Source organism: Scyliorhinus torazame, chromosome 17 (genome assembly GCF_047496885.1).
Source record: "Scyliorhinus torazame isolate Kashiwa2021f chromosome 17, sScyTor2.1, whole genome shotgun sequence".
NCBI lineage: Eukaryota > Metazoa > Chordata > Chondrichthyes > Carcharhiniformes > Scyliorhinidae > Scyliorhinus > Scyliorhinus torazame.
The window spans coordinates 131,830,258-131,850,090 of NC_092723.1; the positions used below are offsets into that span (position 1 = coordinate 131,830,258).

Here is a 19,833-nt window from a genome sequence, read left to right on the forward strand (position 1 = left end):
AACTGGTTCAGCTGTTGTCCAATGACTGTGTCCAAGAATAGATGAACTCCGAGCCCTGTCGATAGGTCAAGTCAGTACACTGCTGTTTGAACAGATTGTTTCATAATTGCAAAAAAACAAACACCTAGAAATCCTGCACAATGCTCTATTCTACTACAGGTATTCCCAAGAAGATACGTCATGTCCAAACAATCTAAAAATAATTCCTCCAATCATTAATTGGTAATGGGTTGAAGGGTTATGGAGAACGGGCAGGACAGTGGAGTTGAGGCCAGGATGGGATCAGCCATGATCACATTGAGGGTGTTTAGGCTCAGGAGGCCAAATTGCCTATTCCTGCCCCTAGGTCATGTGTTCTAGGGAGGAGATGCTCTGGCTGATTTCGCAATCCAGCTCTTGGGCTGCAACATTGTACGTAGCAGATGAGGAACATATCAGCCATGATAGAATGGCGGAGCAGACTCGGATGGGCTGAATGGCCTAATTTTGCTCCTATATCTTTTAAACGTATTCGGAATATCTGCGTTGGAACATTAGAAATAGGAGCAGGAGTCTGCTTTTCCATTCAGTGCAATCATAGCTGATCTTCTGCCTCAACTCCATTCTCCTCCCCACTACCCATATCCCTTGATTCCCGAGAGACTTAAATATATTCAACAAAGGTGCATTCACAACCATGTTGGGTCGAGAATTCCAACGATTCACAACCCTTTGAATGGAGAAATCACTCCTCATCTCAGTGGGGCAGCACAAGTGGATAGCACTGTGGCTTCACAGTGCCAGGGTCCCAGGTTCGATTCCCTGCTGGATCACTGTCTGTGTGGAGTCTGCACGTTCTCCCTGTGTCTGCGTGGGTTTCCTCTGGGTGCTCCGGTTTCCTCCCACAGTCCAAAGACGTGCTGGTTAGGTGGATTGGCCATGCTAAATTGCCCTTAGTGTCCAAAAAGGTTAGGGGGGGTTATTGGGTTACGGGGATAGGGTGGAAGTGAGGGCTTAAGTGCGTCGGTGCAGACTCAATGGGACGAATGGCCTCCTTCTGCACTGTATGTTCCATGTTCTATTAAATCATCAGTTACAAGGCAGGAATTCTTCAATATGAACATTAACCAGTTTAATCTTCATCGATAATATGTCCCTGTAAATAAACTGTGATTTTAACTCTTTGGTTTTTTCCTTCCAGATAAAGACTTTCACCTGCCAATTGTAATTACTAAAAAATACTGCAGCTACGCACATGGTTTTATCAAACTGCTCCAATTTGTGGATACGAGTTTCTGCATGCAAACCCAAAATTCCTGAAAGCTGTGGAGCATACATTTAATAGAAACACAATGTGGATTTTGTAAGGCTGACCTCATCTACATACATGAACCAGCAACTCAATGTTTCACTTACTTAATATGAATTATGAACATGAACTCCAAATGAAATCAGAGACTCTGAAAAATGGATTGATTAGTTAAATTTTCAGTGACTGAGAGTAAACGGAATAGGTATGCGGTGAGAGACTGTGGTTTCTGACCATAACAATCTGTCAAGACGCTCAGCTATTTAAACATGCTTCCATCTCCAGAGACTGAAGGGCACTTGAAGCTAAAGCAAAGCCATTCATTTTGTCAGCCTCTTTATTGCTATGCAAGGTTTAAAATAGATGTGTATAATTAACTGAAGACTAAAGCGCAGGGCATTTCAGACACAAATCTGAGTGCTGCTGTTGCTGACTACCAGAATCCAGCCATCAATTCACACATTAATAAATTACTCAACACCACAAGCCCACTGAATTAACATCTTAAATAAACAGTGTTGCCCTTAGCAGTGTGTGGTTCACTAAGAATTTCTTCTCAAACACTGACCCAATACATTAAAGCAAAAGTGTTTTTTAACAAAATCATCTAGTAGCAAAGTGAAATTGCAACGTCTAAACTGGCTTATTGAATTTTTGATTAATATTATTTATGTCCATTCCTTTTCCTTCCTGACAAAATGAAACCAACCCAACTGAAATGTTTAAGGCGGTGCAGTTTGTCAAAACTAGGTGATCTAGACTGTGTGCACCTTAGTAGTTAATAGCTGCTTTGAAATTCTAGTCTCATCTCAATGTAAGTTCTATGCATCAATTGTATAACAAGTTACCAGAGCTATGAAACCTTAGAAATAAAGGCGCTGATGACTTCAATACATCATTTCCACACTGTTCCCATCAAGGGAAAAGTCATGAGTGACTCAAACAGCTGTAGAGCCATTCTCATTTATTAATTTTTCTGCTCACTGACATAATGTTCACTCTTAAGCAACCAAAACAAAACTCAATCAAATATTTTGAAAATATTTTTTAGGTTTCACTTTCATAGGGCTGGTTTCCTCCCTCCCCTTTTGATGAAGTCAACGTACAAAGGCAAGTCCAGCCCAATAATGAGTTAATGACAACACTTCTTACTATCGGCAGCTTCTAGCTGAGGAAATCATTACAATACCTTCTTGTTAATAAATTATTCCGCTGACTAGGTACGACTCTGTGAAAATTGTTAGTAGATCTGAATGTGCACTAGTCTCCTCTCCTTTCAATTTAAATTTTCAATGTGAACATTTTCTTGACTTCATTAAATGTTTCAGAAGTCTCCATTGGCTGAAACAAATGTGCCAGCTCCACCCTACAATAGCACCCCCTAAAACACATCTCTCAATGTTTATACAATTAAAAATGGACCAGATTCCACCAGGAATGTACAATCTAGTAAAGTAAAGCTGCCATAGTCCCAAGATGACCATAGGCTGCTTTCCCCTGGCCTTCATGAACAACGTCAGCCGGTGTGGGAATTAAACCCACGCTGTTGGCCTCACTCTACATCACGAACCAGCTATCCTGCCAACTGCGCTAAACCTGCCCCCATGTACTAACTAACCCTATGAGCAGTGGAAAACAAACCCATGACACCAGTTGGGGCCTATTTTGTTGGGGCTGCCTTGCTATGTGAGTCTGCCAAGTTGTGCGGGCAGCCGCGTGCCTGCGCGGACCCGCGGACGGAAGTGCAGGCCCTGTGTCGGCAGCTGGAGCTCCGTGGACTACTCCGGGGCCCTGCAAGCCCCTTCAAAACGGAGAATCATTCTGGACTTTCTCCAGGAAAGTCCAGAGTGATTCGTGCCCGATTTCTCGCGGGCGTGGGGACATAGCCCCATTTTTAGAGAATTCTGCCCCTGATCTCCCAGTTCAGCCAATGTTTTCTGTCAGGTTGGTGCTTGTGTGATGACTATTTGGAGTAGACCTGGAATTCAGGACAATGCTAAATAGGAGTTTGCACATTATTCAGCACAACATCTCGTTCAAATTTAATTACAGCTTACAGTCCCTACCTTGGACGGTGTATCTTGCTTATGTATGTATGTGAAATTCTTTGGTGCAATGAATACATTTTAATAATATTACATAATAATTCCTTTCTCCTTGTACTTAACGCATTTTAAAATCCTTTGAGGATCTCTAAAATAATGCAATTAGAGTTGTTTGTAACACAACTTTATTCCAACAGCTTAGCAAAAGAGACTTACATTTATTTAGCGCCTTCCACTGCCTCAGGATTTCCCCAAAACTTGCAGACAATTAAATGCAGCTGCTGCCATTATGTAGAAAACATGGCAGTTAGTTTGCACACAGCAAAATATCACTAAAGCAATGAAGTACTGATCAGTTTTTGTGGTGCAGATTGAAGTATAAATATTGGCTCGGACACCAAGGAGAACTCTTTCATGTTCTTCAAAATAGTGCAATGGGATCTTTTAGGTCCAACTGAGAGAGCATACAAGTGGCCCGATATAACAAAAAAAGAGCACAGTTTGTATATGAATTGTGTATGTGTTTCTCATCGCCTGCAACGCTGAGAACAACCCTGTCAAACGGGGCTTTGTTTTTTTCTTTGGCCGTGGCGAGGAAAGTCCCTCCGAGGCCGCACTTACCTCACTTCTTGCACTGACGAGCTCAGCCACCCTACTGTGACATCCGGAACCCCCCAATCTACCTCTTTGGGTGTCCTCGAGTCCCCCGAAACCCATCTCTTAAGTGCAGGGCACCCCCAAGCCTGATTCGTGCATGGGCAATCTGGCACTGCCAGGCCAGGTTGATCAGGCGGCACTGCAGGGTATCCAAGTGGCACTGCCAAGGTGCCTGGGTGGCAGCGGGTGTATCAGGGTACCACCCATACCCAGAGCCGGACCACCCGGAGGCCTCCGATGGCCTGGGAGACCCCCTCACCCTTCTGACTCAGAGGCAGGGCCTGGGAGAGGAGAGTTCAGATGGTGCCCAACACTGAGATCTGAGGCTGGGAGGTGCCCAGCCTACGTGTTGTAAGCGGAATTTCTCATCACCTAAATTGAGCAGCCAGAGCCGTAAGCCAGTTTTATAAAATTGGAACTGGAGAGTCCCGATCTTTTTAAAGCCTGTCTGTCAATATCAGTGTCAATTTCACTGAGTTGCTGCACTACTGCTTCCAACCCTTGAGTAGCTTTTTGGGTCCGTTGTTTTTCTTTTGAAAAGCCTGCAAGAAAACTGTAGCTGCCCAAAGGTCAACAACAGCACAGCAACTGTCAGGAGAGAATTCTTGCTTGAAAAATGGTGAATGAATTACTGCAATTTTAGAACCAATTGGATGCTCAAGCTGTGTGTGTGTGTGTGTGTGTGTGGGGGGGGGGGGATTCTGTTGGAGGGATGCATTAGAGGGGTGAACGGAGTTGGTTGGAGGGGAAGTTACCAAGGTGGGTGGGGGGGGGGGGGCAGGTGCGATTTGGAGTGTGGACAGGTTAGGGGAAGTTGGAGAGGTCGTTGGTTGGGGTGGGGGGGGGGGGGGGGGGGGTTGGCAGGGGAGAGAGATTATGTACAGATTTGAATTGTTCTGTAAATGCAGTGATTCCTTTGTAGTCACTTCCCTAACATCTGTTGATTGCTCTGTGGTTAATTATCCTCAGAGAATCCGCATTGGGCCTTTGATTTCACAATTGTTACAGTCACTCGGTCTACTGCATGCATGTACAATACATTTATACAGCATGTTTCATGATGTCCCACATCACTTTCCAGACTATTAAGTACTTTTGAGTTGTAGTCACTGGTATAATGTAGTAATATTATCAAATGATAGAGTCGGCTCAAGGTGCCGCATGGACCACTCCTGCTCATAATATGCAAGTTCATATGTCATTCTGAGATAGATGAGATGAGCTGGGCTAGATGGCCTTTGTCATCGATAATTATCTTGTGAATAGAGGGTGGAATCATGGCTGGAGTGCTACTTATTTTGACGCTAATGAAAGTTTACTGTGAGCGGACTTTGTGGGGTGAGATTGCGAGGACAAAAGTGCATAATAGGTTCATAGTGAAACAGCAACCTTTTTTGCACTACACAATACTAAGTTTTTTCCATTTACTTGAATCTTGTCTTTTTGTCCAATTAGCTATAAACTATTTTTTTCACCAGGGGATTTTATTGAACCAGTTTAATGTCTTACTTCCCAAGAAGCAATATCATTAGTGATGGAGTGCCAAAATGGGACTCATTAGGAGACAAGGGAGCGAAAAAAATGCACAGGGAGCCAAAATGGGCTGCTCTTGAAAGTTGGATTTTATGCTGAAGTCTCAAGAGTGGGTCTTGAACTCTCAATATTCTGACTCAGAGGTGAGAGTGCTATCCACTAAGCCATGGATGACAATTAAAGTCATCCTCATTTAGTTGAGATAAGGAAAGGAAATCGGACAGGGTTCTTGGTCTTTAATGCCATTCAGTAGATACAGTTGGAAGCGGCAAACATGAGAAGATATGGGTCAGGTCATGAAATGACTGGGTCGTGCATAATATTTGCTATGATGGGACTTTTTTTCTCTAGAAAAGATATGGCAAGAGTGTGACATGAAAGGGGTCTTTAAAATTATGAACGGTTTTGGATAAGGTAGATGCAGAGAAAATATTTCCATTCATTTGGGGGTGGGGGAAAAAGGCAAGTTTGGAGTTATAAAAGTAAGACAGATACCAATAAATACAATAAGAAATTCAGGAGAAACTTTCTTACCCAGAGAGTTGTTAAAATTTGAAATCTCTACCATGTGGAGTGGTTGGAGAAAATAGCATGGATGCACTTATGGGAAAGTTAGGTATGGTAAAGAAGCAGGGTATAATAGTAGAAGGATATACTGATAGGGCGAAATAAAGCGGGGTGAAAGGAGGATTGCATTGAGCATAAAAAGACTGGGTTGGACCATCAGGGCCGAATAGCCTGTTGCTGCTATTGTTTATTGTTTATTGTACCTGTAGCACTTTGGCAAACAAAATACGAAGCTCGGTGCCGGAATTTGAACAAGCAAGGCAGGCTGCCTGATTTAATTAGGAAACAGTTAGCTACTCTGAATGTATCAGAGAGATAAAGTGGAAGGCTGCATCCTGCAAATTGAATCCATATGTCTTACCTATTGTTTCCAAAGTCCGTCCTTTTATTCAATATGCTCATTCATGGTTGTTTTTCCTTTACTGAAGGCAAACTGAATATCGATTATTTTACCAAATGCTTTGACAAAATGTGCAGGAAGCACAACAGTAGTTCTAATTGAAGCAAACCTGACGCATCTGTGTGAGGCAACAAAAGAAAACTGAAAATATATAAAACCATAAAACAAAGAACACCAAAATGCTTTTCGTTCCAGTCCCTGCATAAATAATGAACAATTTCCATCATCATTTTCTGAACTCAACCTACTGATTTTCCAGAGGGAGGCTGAAAGCCCCCAGAGGATAGGGCTCTTAAATTTCTTCCCAACCTCCAGAGGTAATCAAGATATTAATCCAATTTACCACCCACACTATTGCACGCATCATTCTCTTGATGATTCATTCATTGTGGCACCAGAAGAACTACTGTAATTTGTGAAGGAATTGGTCATTTGTCTCAAACCCTTATTTTTAAACCTCCAATCTAATTTTTTTAACCATACATTTATTCAAGATCTACTTTCAGTTGGAAGTTGTTCTACTGATTCATAGTTCTATAGAAGAGTGGGGCAGAAGTGAGGTGAAATTTAAATGAGTGATCATACTTTATTGAGTTTTGTGGTTTGCTTCATCTCAAAATCTGTCACATGCACGTTAAGTCCCCCACCAAAAACCTAGTTCATTCAATACAATAAAGTGCAACTCTGTGGCATACTTTTGGAACTGTGGGATACTGATCTGAAGCCCATAATTTTCTAAAAAATGTTCAAAGCCTGTTAGTTTTGATTCTCATCATTCGTGTTGTTGTGCTGGGACTTGAATCAGTTACTCTGTATGTTGTCACCTAAACTCAGAAGAAAATATCTATGAACTGTGGTGAGTCTTTGCGCTTAACCAGAGAGGAGGGGAGGTCAGCTTGTGACATTCTTGCACCTCACTAAACAGTTAGCTCAAAAGTACTGTTGCCAGTATTTGGGGTCAGAAATGGTGTGAGAATCAGAAGAGCAGGAGAAATAACTATGCAAACAAGGGATTATACAAAATAAAATTGGTATTTTCAGTACATTTATTCAGTATTTAGCAGGAAAACCTTCTCCCTCTTCAGAAGACACAACTGAAATCCTACTGTAGTCAGAAGTCATTCCATTCACTTGAAATATGATGCACACATCTAATTTAAAGTACAGACTGCCAATACATGTTTTATAATAGCACCATCTAGCAGATGTAAAGGCTGCTCTTGACCGGTCAGCAGTTAAGCAATGATTTATAAAATACTATTTTTAGTGGGTGTGTGGGGCAAAACTGCTTTAATAGCAATTCATAGAAAGTCTTGCATTTGGATCGCCATCAAGAAAATTATAGCAACACGTAAATCTCTTCAGCAGGCCTGTCTGCAGTCCTACTGTAATATATTGTAATAGCTGTGTCTTTTGCTATACGTCTCTCTGCTGCCCTCTTTGTTGGGAAGGTGTAAATAAAAGTGTTGAATCATGGCTGCCTGTAACTGAGCAAAGTTTAGTTTTAGTGCAACACACAAGAGAAAGATGGTGACAAGGAGAAGATGGAATTCTGTTTTACTCGTCCTTTGAGAAGTTAACAACTGAAAAACGTCATGACATTTTTAGGAACCTCTAAACTTGATTTTGAGGTCACTTACATTATCTTAAAACTGCTGTCTGTGTGCTTATGGTATTCAGATACACAGCACGTCAGCAAAGTACATTCATGAAGAAATGGTATTGAACATATATTTGGAGGAATTCAACCTTGTAAAGAGGACTAGAGTAATTATGAACGAAGGTTACACATTTGGCTGAAAGTGAATAAAAAAGGAGATGCGGATAAAGTAAATGTTTTCCTCACCATGATGGAGCCAGCTGATTTGAGGTGGTGACTAACTAATGTTGCCTGAGACATCCAGTTCTATGGATTATCAAATTATCATATTATGATAGAACTAAGAATAAAATTGCACTGAGAGTTGCATTCCGTGAAAGGAAGCAATTGCTAAATGAGATTGTTGCAAATACATTCTCAAATGTAAAGAAATTATCTTGTCACTTAGTTATGAAGCAAATTTAGAAATAAACCTGAGAGACATGTTAGGAGAACAATAAAATCCAGGCCAAGCTTCTGAGCAAAGGCAATAAACTGTTGTGAAGGAGGCGTTGCAATAAGGCTATAGCCATAGAAATAGCAGGAAGAGATAGTTTCAAATTGCAAGGGAGTTCCTTCCTGAGCTGGGAGGGAAGGCCCATCGGATTTCAGCGGGTTCCAGACCACGGCAGAATAACCATAGTTTACAACTCGTTGCTCACTTTATGCTCCTCGGGCCAGGTTTAGATTGCTTAAGCCTGTTCGCCAATAGCAAAGCAAGAGAAAAATCAAGATAAGTAAAGATGAGACACAATGCACCAGGCGTGAAACGTAGAGTTCAGTGATAGTCAGTGGGTAGCACTGTTGCTTTCCAGCGCCAGGGTCCCAGATTCGATTCCCGGCTTGGATCACTGTCTGTGCGGAGTCTGCACGCTCTCCCTGTGTCTGCGTGGGTTTCCTTCGGGTGCTTAGGTTTCCTCCTATAAGTCCCGAAAGACGTGCTGTTAGGTGAATTGGACATTCGGAATTCTCCCTCCGTGTGTCCGAACAGGCACCGGAATGTGGGGACTAGGGGCTTTTCACAGTAACTTCATTGCAGTGTTAATGGATGACTACTTGTGACAATAAAGATTATTACTACTATAAGATTATGGTGAAAACCCACTGAGCTGATAAGGAGAAGTATGTGATTGAAGTTGTCATAAAGGGACTAGGTACATTCACATATCTAGTGGATACTGCAGGTACACTCCCTCCATGTCATGTTGATCATTAGCCTGAAAGAGGAAATCTAACAAAGGGAGAGATGAGAAACCTCCTATATTTCAAATTGCTCCTGCAGCTAAAAGAGGAAGTCAGGAAGGAAGTGAAAGTAAAATAAACCCAAAAGTTTGCCGGTATCACAGAATCCACAGGTAAAACGAAGTACATCAGGGACTTATTTAAGACATAATCAATCAATGTCACAGTCCCAACAATTAAGTGGAATTAGTTCAGGTTTGACACAGTCAGAGATGTTGTGAGAGCAGAGCAAAGTTAAGGGAAATGGAAGGAGATACCCAGACAGGAAGACGAAGAAGCCAGATTATCTAAATTCAAAGTATGTAGAAAGAAGGAATAACTTGATGTTTTCTGTGATTCTTGTCAAATTATGATACTTTTTTTAAGCATGAACTGGTAATAAGGAAAAATAATTTTGCATGGAAAATTATTCTGTTAGTATGGGTCATATGTTTTGGTTGTATTTCCAGTAGAAACTAATAAGCCACCAACCTGTTAAATTTCAGGTATTCTAGATGTTGGTTTAGTCATATTGTATTCTGGGAAATTATACACATTTATCATTTTAATGTACACATTGCTTTTTAAGTGGCGATGCGTTGTATAATATTGTAATAGCCGTGCCTTTTGTTATCCTGCGCTCTCTGTTGGGGAGGTATAAAATAAGGTTGTTCTATAATGGCCACCTGCAGCTGAGCATAATGTGTTAATACACAACTTCCTCCTCTAACATCAAGACTGATAAATCACATGGTTCAACAAATTATTACAATTCTCCATGTCACTTCAGAATATACCAAAAATTACATTTCTCCAGTAAAATGCAGTGTGGTGGTTAGTTACATAGTATAAATTGTATATGTAGACATCAGTCCCAGTCACTTACAGCAGTGTGGTTTACACATGTGACTAATGGGAGAAACTATCCAATCATCTCAATTCTGACTGGGACTTGCATTGTCACTATACACAGCCCTTAAGTCTCCACCCTTCCAACCTAAATAAGAATTAATATAAAATTGTTTTAAGGGTCTACCAATTTACCATTCCCATGAAGTAATTGCAGTAGATTGTCTTGCAACATAACCTGCCTTCATTTACCTCTGTGCTTAATCAAATCCTAGTGGAACTTATTTTCAAGGATTTACTGATGGCCCAGTCATGTTTAAACCTAAACTGCTATCCAAAACGTGGCCATGAATCTTTTAGAGTAACACTAAACAGGATCTATCTACTCGTGTTTCTTAATCTTAATGAAAAGCTGGCATAAATATAAAGTACTTCTTTTACTTTTTCAACTAACATTAGCAAAAAAAATCTATAATATGTGAATGCATTCAAACAAAAGCCATCTGAACTCCGATGTAGATGTTGGGCACCTTTACAAGTAAAATAAATATATCCATCTATTCGTTGAACTGAAGCAGTTAGACTTGTCGAGTGGTTTGTGAGAGGCCTTCCTCAATGAACTCTGTCCCAGAGTCTGCAGCCAGTTTATTGGCGGCAAACCCAATCATTGGCAGGTACTCCGTCATTGCATCAGGACGCTAGGCATCTTGTAAGGTTGTTTCTGTGTTTAATATCAGAAACAAAGAACTGTTCACATTCAACTGTTAATTTGGCATCTCTGCTATATTGTGTTCTCGCTAGGTGTAACGTTGTAAATTTTCCACTGCGGTCCATAACTATTTTTAAAAACCTTGAAAACTGAATTGATTGCTGCAATTGGTACTACGTTCATGGGGCAAGGATCACAAAGGTAGGTGACACATTAAATTGTGTTTAAAGAAAAGCTATCCATTGCTATTTTTATATACTAGTTAAATGAAAACAAAGCAGCAAGCTAGATAAGCGTAAAAGTGAGAAAGGAACCGAAGATTATTCTGCTAAGTTATATATGATGGGAGCTCACGTGGAACATGAAATGAAATGAGTAAAGTTGCCAAAGGTCCAGGGAACAATAGGCTGCTCTCCCCCTTTTTGAGAGGGAGAACTGACTGGTGGTGATTTAACCTGAGGGTCACCACTCTTCAGGCAAAGGGCAAGGTCGAGAAGGCCTTGGAACATAACATGGAACATAAACACTAACAAACACCAGTTGGACCAAAATGGCCTGTTTCTGTGCCCCATGTTCAAGTAATTCTGCGTAAAACATCATCTGCTTCATCGCAGTGGTTGTGATATCTCAGTTAACATGGAAGTGCAGCAGTTGAATTGTATGGTTCTGCCGATGGATGGAAAACGCAACATGTTCAATCAATGCTCTGAAAGAGGTTAGCTGATCCTGGTTGAGAGGCAGCGTGACTGCTTCAATTAACCCCACCTTCCCTGGGTTATGAAGAAGAAATACCATGCAGGGATCACAATAGCTGTTGCCATACAGTGCCCACCACTATCTCCTCTGACAAGCACACTTGCAGGCATTTTGGGGTGCCTTTGGGGGCTTGGTAGCAGGATCATCCACAGTCGAATAGGTCGCTTTCATTTGTTGTTTAGGTTTACACTTAACCTAGGTGCATGCTGGGTTCTCTAGACTTACACTTAGTCACTGACTTTAAATGGCAAGTGGTGGCATTGGGGAGTGGGGGTGGCAGAAGGTGTTGTTTTTAAAAAAGACAGGAGCAACAACTTGCATTTATATTTGCCTTTGTAATATAATGTGCCAATGCATTTCACAGGAAGATTATCAAACATGACAGTTGGGAATTCACTCTGACCCCTTTAATGCTGCTGTCTTTTTTGTGTAAATTGGGGTGGAGTGGGGCTACAGAATGCACAACGTCTACCTAATTATTTGTCCTGTTGAAAGAAACCCGGTGGCACATATCCAAGTTTCCTACCGTAAACTCCCAACGCCAAGATTGTTCACAGTCAATTTGTTCCACTGAATCGCACTTCAGTTCCTCGCCTAATAACCACCTTTTATCAGCTTTGCTGCACAAATAATTTTAGATCGCAAATTAATCAGACAACAGATTCCAACAAAGCACACAATAAGCTTGGCAATGTGCATGTAATTAGCTAGTCAGAAGGGCTCAGCAATAAAAAATGACAATTTTATATAATTTGGTTAAAATGCAAATTAAATTTAATGCACATTTTGGGAGTGCAGCATAATCAAATATTAATTTAGAGCTTGCCATGGGCTTTGATGGAAAAGTGTCAGTCTGCAATGTTTTCGTAGTAGGGAAGTGGCTAGTTCATTCTCACTCAATTTAATTGCACTAATCGCATTATTCACAACATGCTGGATAAAAGCACGGCCCTGTGAAAAGGAACAGCCCCTAATTAGGTTAATCATTTTCAACCTGTAAGAAATCTAGAACCAACTGAATTATCTTGTGATTTAAAAGAAGCCTGAAGTTTTGGTGGATAGTTTCTGGTTTATCTGTGTTACACATTGAAATGGCTCACCTTACACATCATCAGTACTTGGTACTTCCTGAAGCAGGACCTCAGTTGAGAAGATAGGTGACAATTCCAATGGTTATAAAAATTTGAGAGATACAAAAATGTGCAATACCTACATGGAAAAAAAAACTTAAGAGATTGGTGATAGAATCACTTAAATTTTTATTTTCCCAATTAAAGGGCAGTTTATCTTGCCAATCCACCTACCCTGCACATCTTTTGTGTTGTGGGGGTGAGACCCAAGCAGACACAGGGAGAATGTGCAAACACCACAAGGACAGTGATCCTGGGCCAGGATCGAACCTGGGTCCTCGATGCCGTATGGCAGCAGTGCTAACCATTGCGTCGCCATGCCGCCCTGGTGATTGAATTGCTAACATTTGAATTCCACCACAAGGTCTGTGCCAATTTAAGTTGTTTAGGGGAGTGATTGAACGGCTACTTTGCATCCAGTGCGGATCCAGGCACGCCGGTTAAATCATGGGAAAGACCAAAATTGAGATCTGCACTGGGCGTGGATCAGTTCGAGATCTAACCAGTTCACTCCCGTTGGTGGGTTCTGGATCCCACCCAGACTTTCCCACCAATTGAGTCCAATCCCCACCTAATTAATGAGATGGAAGGCTAAACCGCCTCTGCACATGGATGTTGTTTAGTACGCCTATTTAAAAACAGGAAGCTAGCACAACAACAAAGATTAAACAACAATGTCATTTCTGGACTAAACATTGACGATTTGGTGGTGTTCAGTCAAACGTGGAAGGAGCATTTGGAACATTTAAAGGAATTGTTCAATCGACTACAGGAGGCTGGATTGGTGGTCAACTTGGCTAGAAGTGAATTTGTGAAAGCTCAAGTCACATTCTTAGGCCATAGTCAGATGGCCCCACGGAATGCGAAAACAAAAGCTACTGGGGAGTTTTCAATACCATCTACGAGGAGAGAAGCTCTGAGATTTCTGGGGATAAGTAGTTTCTACCGGAGATTCGTTCCAAATTTCAGCAGTGGTTGCTCCACTGACAGAATTTCTGAAAAAGTGCAGGAAATTTCAGTGAACGTCGGAACATCAAGAAGCATTTGATAATTTGAAAACTGTTAACCACCACACTAATGTTGATGTTGAGAATTATACCAAGCAATTTAAGATGGCAATTGATGCGAGTGATGTAGGTCTTGGTGCTATACTGTTGCAGAAGATTACAAAAGAATCAAAAAGGCCTGTTTGCTATTTATCTCCGAAACTAAATATTCACCAAAATAAATATTCCACCACCAACAAGGAGACATTGAGTTTGGTATTGGCGTGACAGTTCGTTGGATACAATTGTATATATAAACTATAATCCATTAAAAGTTTTTGGATAAGTTTAAGGATCGAAATCCAAGTCTGTTCAGATGTAGTTTATTGTTACAAACGTTTAACTTAAAAATCATACATGTAGCAGGAAGAGAAAATGGAACAGCCGATGCTTTATCATTACTTTGAAGTGCAAGAAGACTGGAACGTTGGAAGATGGAAAAGAAAGACAAATGGACTATACTCATGTGTAAATTTGCATGTTTAAAATGTAAAATATGTATATTATAGAGTATTAGTTGTATTTAGTAATGAGAAATGTTTAGAATTAAACGACTTTGGAAAAATGAAGCCGTCTTTTTATACTGTTGCTTGATTGTTTTAAGAGGAGAGATGTGATGAATGTAGGAATTTCAGATGTACTGTATTATAGACATTTGATGCAATAAGGGTTTAAAAAGCCTCCGTTAGTGTGTACTAGACTGCTGCTGTCAAGTTTTAAAATAAATCCCAATTTGAACATTTGGGAACCAGGGGTGCAATTAAAGCATCATAAAAAGCTTGGACTAATAGAACCTTGTTTGATTAAGGTGATTCCCTGTGGAATTAATTAGATTTCAACTTGGTAAGGTAATGTCATTACTGGGTGGAATAGTCAGACATTTTGTAGGAAAAGCAGGTCAGTGCAGTTCTGTATGAAGCTGTGACCACAAGTCAGGTAGTTTTGCTCACTGCAGTCCAGTTAAATGAGATTGACAGTCTTCAAAGCAGTGCAGACTTGTCTGGGAACAAGGGGGAGCTGAAATAAGCTCAGGAACAGCTTCTGAAGACATACAGCCAGAGTTCCTGCATGGGTCTGACATGAGTCAGATCTTGTCTTTAAAGCAGTGTCAATAAATATATTTTTCTCAAAGAACATCTCTGTAAATCAGGTATACCTATATGCCATTGATAGTTACAATGGATTGAGAGCTGAGATGTTTGTTCTTGTTGTTTAAGTGGGAATAAAAATAGTAGTTAATGTTATTGGATTCACCGTATTGAATAGTATTGTTTAAGGGGTAATTGTAAGTTATTTTCTAGTGTGATGTTAAAGATGTTAATGCTGTGTTAGTAATAAAGTTTGTTTTAAAATACATATTCCTATTCTTCTGTGTAATCACTCCTGCAGCACAGTATCCTTTCCTCACAATCTTGCAAAATAACATAGTGGGGTTTCTGTTCAGTATCCTATCCACTGTAGGGGTCTGGTCTGGGATTGTAATATTTTTGATGTGAGATGTCAAACTGAGATCCCTTCTGTTTTCTCAGGTGCAGTAAAAGATCCCACAGGGGAGATATCCAGGAAATCCTGACTAATATCTAGACCTCAATCAACATTTCAAGAACACATTATCTTGCCATTATCACTCTGCTGATTGTGGAAGTTTGCTGTGTGAAAATTGGCTACCATGTTTCCCACAATAGTCACCATACTCCAAATGTACATAATTGGCTCTAAAGGACTTATGGATGTTATGTGGTCGTTAAAGAAACCTTTTAAGAATTTTGGCACGATTAGCGGACTTGAGTTAAAGTCCACTGAATGGTGTATTTAGCAGGGTGTTTTTCAGCGCTTCCAGCACTGAGAAATACCACGCTATTCAACGACACTTTGCTGTTTTTTTGCCTTCGGGGAATTCACTCTGCTGAGGCCACTGCCCCAATCTTTCCCCTTCCCTTTCAGATCCCCCCCATTTTTGAACCCCTCCCCTGGGAAGGCTCGCAGTAAACCCCCCTTACAGTAAACCTTGTAGGCTCCCAGGCCCGTGAGACCGAGACCCAGATCGAAACGTCTCCCAAGATTCTGTTGAATCATGCGAGATGTTTTGAGCATCGCAAATCTCTTGAGAGGCCTCTCATGAGATTCAATGGCTTTGTCCCAACACCAAGTTGGGATTCAGCGGCCTTATCGCACCCCTTGATTTCAATTGCTTTTCAGGAATTTTCGGTTTGAACATGTGCATTAGAGTATACTTGAAAGGTATACCTTTCGCATGTTGTTTTTATAAATTATCAACAGGTAGCATCTCCCACCATTGATGTTTCCATGACACTTCCTGATAAATCTATATTCTTGGCCTTATGTCTTCCTACCATCAGAATTTTTCTCCTCTTTCTAATCTTTACTACTCTATATAGGCAGTACTTCTCTTAGCTGTTTTATCCCATTCTCATCAAGTTCCAAATACAACTCGGTGTCAGTTGTGGTTCACTGGAAGGGCTCTCATCTTTGAGTTAGAAAAATGTGGGTTCAAGTCCCATTCCTGGTTCTGGACAATTGCACTGGACTGGTAACTATCCAACAGAAGCAATTTAAATCGACAACTTTGGGTGTTTCTGCCAGTTTTACCCAGTTATTCTGAAACAGAGTTAGAAGGAAAAAAATCATTCTAACTCCAGAGTAGTTATTGAAATACCCACACCCAACCTCGCATGAGACACCCCGCACATACATGACCCCCGCAATGGAAACCCCCCCACTTCCTGGTTCGACCCTACCCTCCAAACCTAGTCCAACCCAACCCTCCGCCCCCTCCGCATACGCCCTCCTGACCTGACCCCCACCCGGTCCGACCCAACCTCCTCCCCTCTAGTCCAACCTGCAATGTCTCCCTGAAATCCCCCTCCTGAACTAACCCAACCCCCTGTCCCTCCTCCAGATTGATACACCAGTGCGGTATTGTAGGAGGTTACACTGTCAAGGGATGACAGATGAGATGTCAAACCGAGGTCCCATCTGCTCTCTCAGATGGATGTAAATAATCCCATGGTACAAGTCAAAGTGCCGGGAAGTTGTCCTTGTGTCCAAGCCAAATTTTCATTCTCAACCAACATCAAAACCTGATTCATTGAAAATGATCTCATTGTTATTTTTGAGACTTTTCAGTGCACAATTTGGAAACATATGCCAACAAAACAACGGTGGCCATATTCCATTTGTAACTCATTGGTTAGAAAATGCCTCCTTAGGTGGTGAATAGTGCTTTGTAATTGCCTACCGATCGGTGGGCCGGCCTCTCGGGCTGGGGGCCTCTTTTGTTCCGCGCTGGCTCCTGTAGCCCTACGCCATGTTGCGTTGGGGCCGGCGCGGAGAAGGGAGCCACTGCTCATCTGCGGCAATCGCGCCGGTCCCACTGCACATGTGCACGTTGGCGCCGGCCCCACTGCGCATGAGCAGAACCGTGACGCCATTCTGACGCCAGGATCGGCAGCTGGAGCAGCGTGGGTGGGTCGCTCCAGTGCCGTGCTGGCCCCCCGTAGGGGTCAGAATCGCTGCTCCTGAGGCCATGTTGACGCCATCGATAAACACAACGGCGTTTACGATGGCGTCAACGCTTAGCCTCAGGATCAGAGAATCTCGCCCAGGCAGTTTACTTCTCTTTTCTATTCAGCTGTTCCTTCAGCTACCTTGATACAACTACTAAAACTTCCTCAGTATCTCTCCCTATTCTGCCTTTGAAACCTTCCTTATCAATTGTCTTAATCGCCTTTCTTACTCTTTTCCTGCCTTTTCTCCTTGCACTCTGAAAAGTCACTATCTACCAAGATTACCATAGAACAAATGTAAGTAGTCAGTGATCATGGAACTGAGGTGGGATAATTAAGTCATCAAATGTTAAGATGCAAAGGGTCAAGAAATACAGAAGGTGGATCTCAAAGAAGAAAAAGGGCTTGTGTTTGTGGATGGGAAAAGACTGGACTGAGGGAGATTTTGGTTATGAAGAGAGAAATGTTGAGCAGGAAGGAGCCCTGCAAGGGTAAAGAATCTTAGTAGCAGAACAGAGCTCCACATCTTGAGCATGTAAAACATTAAGGCCCATAACTTCCTGGTTCTGGACAATTGCACTGGGCTGGTAGCCATCCAACAGAAGCAATTTAAATCGATAACTTTGGGTGTTTCTGCCAGTTTTACCCAGTTATTCTGAAACAGAGTTAGAAGGAAAAAAATCATTCTAACTCCAGAGTAGTTATTGAAATACCCACACCCAACCTTGCATGGGATACCCCGCACATACATGACCCCAGCAGTGGAACCCCCCCACCCCCACTTCCTGGTTCAACCCTTCCCCTCCAAACCTAGTTCAACCCGACCCTCCCCCTGCTCCACATGCCCCCTCCTGACCTGACCCCCACCTGGTCCAACCCAGCCTCCTCCCCTCTAGTCCAACCTGCAACGTCTCCCTGAAATCCCCCTCCTGATTTAACCCAATCCCCTGTCTGACCCCAGAACCCCCCCCCCCCACACACACACACACTTGAGGGACCTACTCCTACTTCGTATGTTCATAGATTCTATTTTTTCATTTTTTATCAACTTTCCAGTGGACCTTTGCTGGTTTCTTTTTCTTTTAAAACAGTATTCGCCGCTGGGCTATCAAGGAAGCAAAGGCCAGAACATCGGCCTCTTTCTCTCCCTGGTCTTCCGAAACCCCGAAAATTGCCACCTCTGGACTCATCACCACCCTTGTTTTCAGCACTCGGGACATGACCCCCACAAATCCCTCCCAGTAACCCCTAAGCTTAGGGCATGCACAAAACATGTGAACGTGGATCGCTGGTCCTCCCACGCAGCTAGCGCACTTGTCCTCTACCCCAAAGAATTTGCTCATCCGAGCCACCATCATGTGGGCCCGGTGAACGACCTTAAACTGAATCAGGCTGAGCCTGGCACACGTTGCGGTTGAGTTTACCCTACACAGGGCTTCCACCCATACCCCGTCCTCCATCTCCCCACCGAGCTCCTCCTCCCATTTGAGTTTCAGTTCCTCCATCTGGGACTCTTCATGAGCACCTTGTAAATATCCGAGACTCTACCCTCTCCTCCAGAAACTATTCTGTCCTGGATCCCTATTAAGAACAAAGAAAATTACAGCACAGGAACAGGCCCTTCGGCCCTCCCAGCCTGAGCCGATCCAGATCCTTTATCTAAACCTGTCTTCTATTTTCCAAGGATCTACTTCCCTCTGCTCCCCGCCCGTTCATATATCTGTCTAGATGCATCTTAAATGATGCTATCATGCCCGCCTCTACCACCTCCGCTGGCAAAGCGTTCCAAGCACCCACCACACTCTGCGTAAAAAACTTTCCATGCACATCTCCCTTAAACTTTCCCCCTCTCACCTTGAAATCGTGACCCCTTGTAATTGACACCCCCACTCTTGGAAAAAGCTTGTTGCTATCCACCCTGTCCATACCTCTCATAATTTTGTAGACCTCAATCAGGTCCCCCCTCAACCTCCGTCTTTCCAATGAAAACAATCCTAATCTACTCAACCTTTCTTCATAGCTAGCACCCTCTATACCAGGCAACATCCTGGTGAACCTCCTCTGCACCCTTTCTAAAGCATCCACATCCTTCTGGTAATGTGGCGACCAGAACTGCACACAGTATTCCAAATGTGGTCTAACCAAAATCCTAAACAACTGTAACATAACTGCCGACTCTTGTACTCAAAACCCTGTCCGATGAAGGCAAACATGCTGTATGCCTTCTTGACCACTCTATCGACCTGCGTTGCCACCTTCAGGGTACAATGGACCTGAACTCCAAGATCTCTCTGTACATCAATTTTCCCCAGGACTCTTCCATTGACCGTATAGTCCGCTCTTGAATTAGATCTTCGAAAATGCATCACCTCGCATTTGCCTGGATTGAACTCCACCTGCCATTTCTCTGCCCAACTCTCCAATTTATCTATATTTTGCTGTATTCTCTGACAGTCCCCCTCGATA

General features: G+C 42.3%; 1 protein-coding gene across 4 annotated transcripts in view; it reads right to left on the minus strand.

Annotated features, from left to right (window-relative positions):
• mad1l1 (mitotic arrest deficient 1 like 1) overlaps window positions 1-19,833 on the minus strand; it is a 1,358,866-nt gene that overhangs the window by 400,150 nt on the left and 938,883 nt on the right. The window lies entirely within an intron of this gene.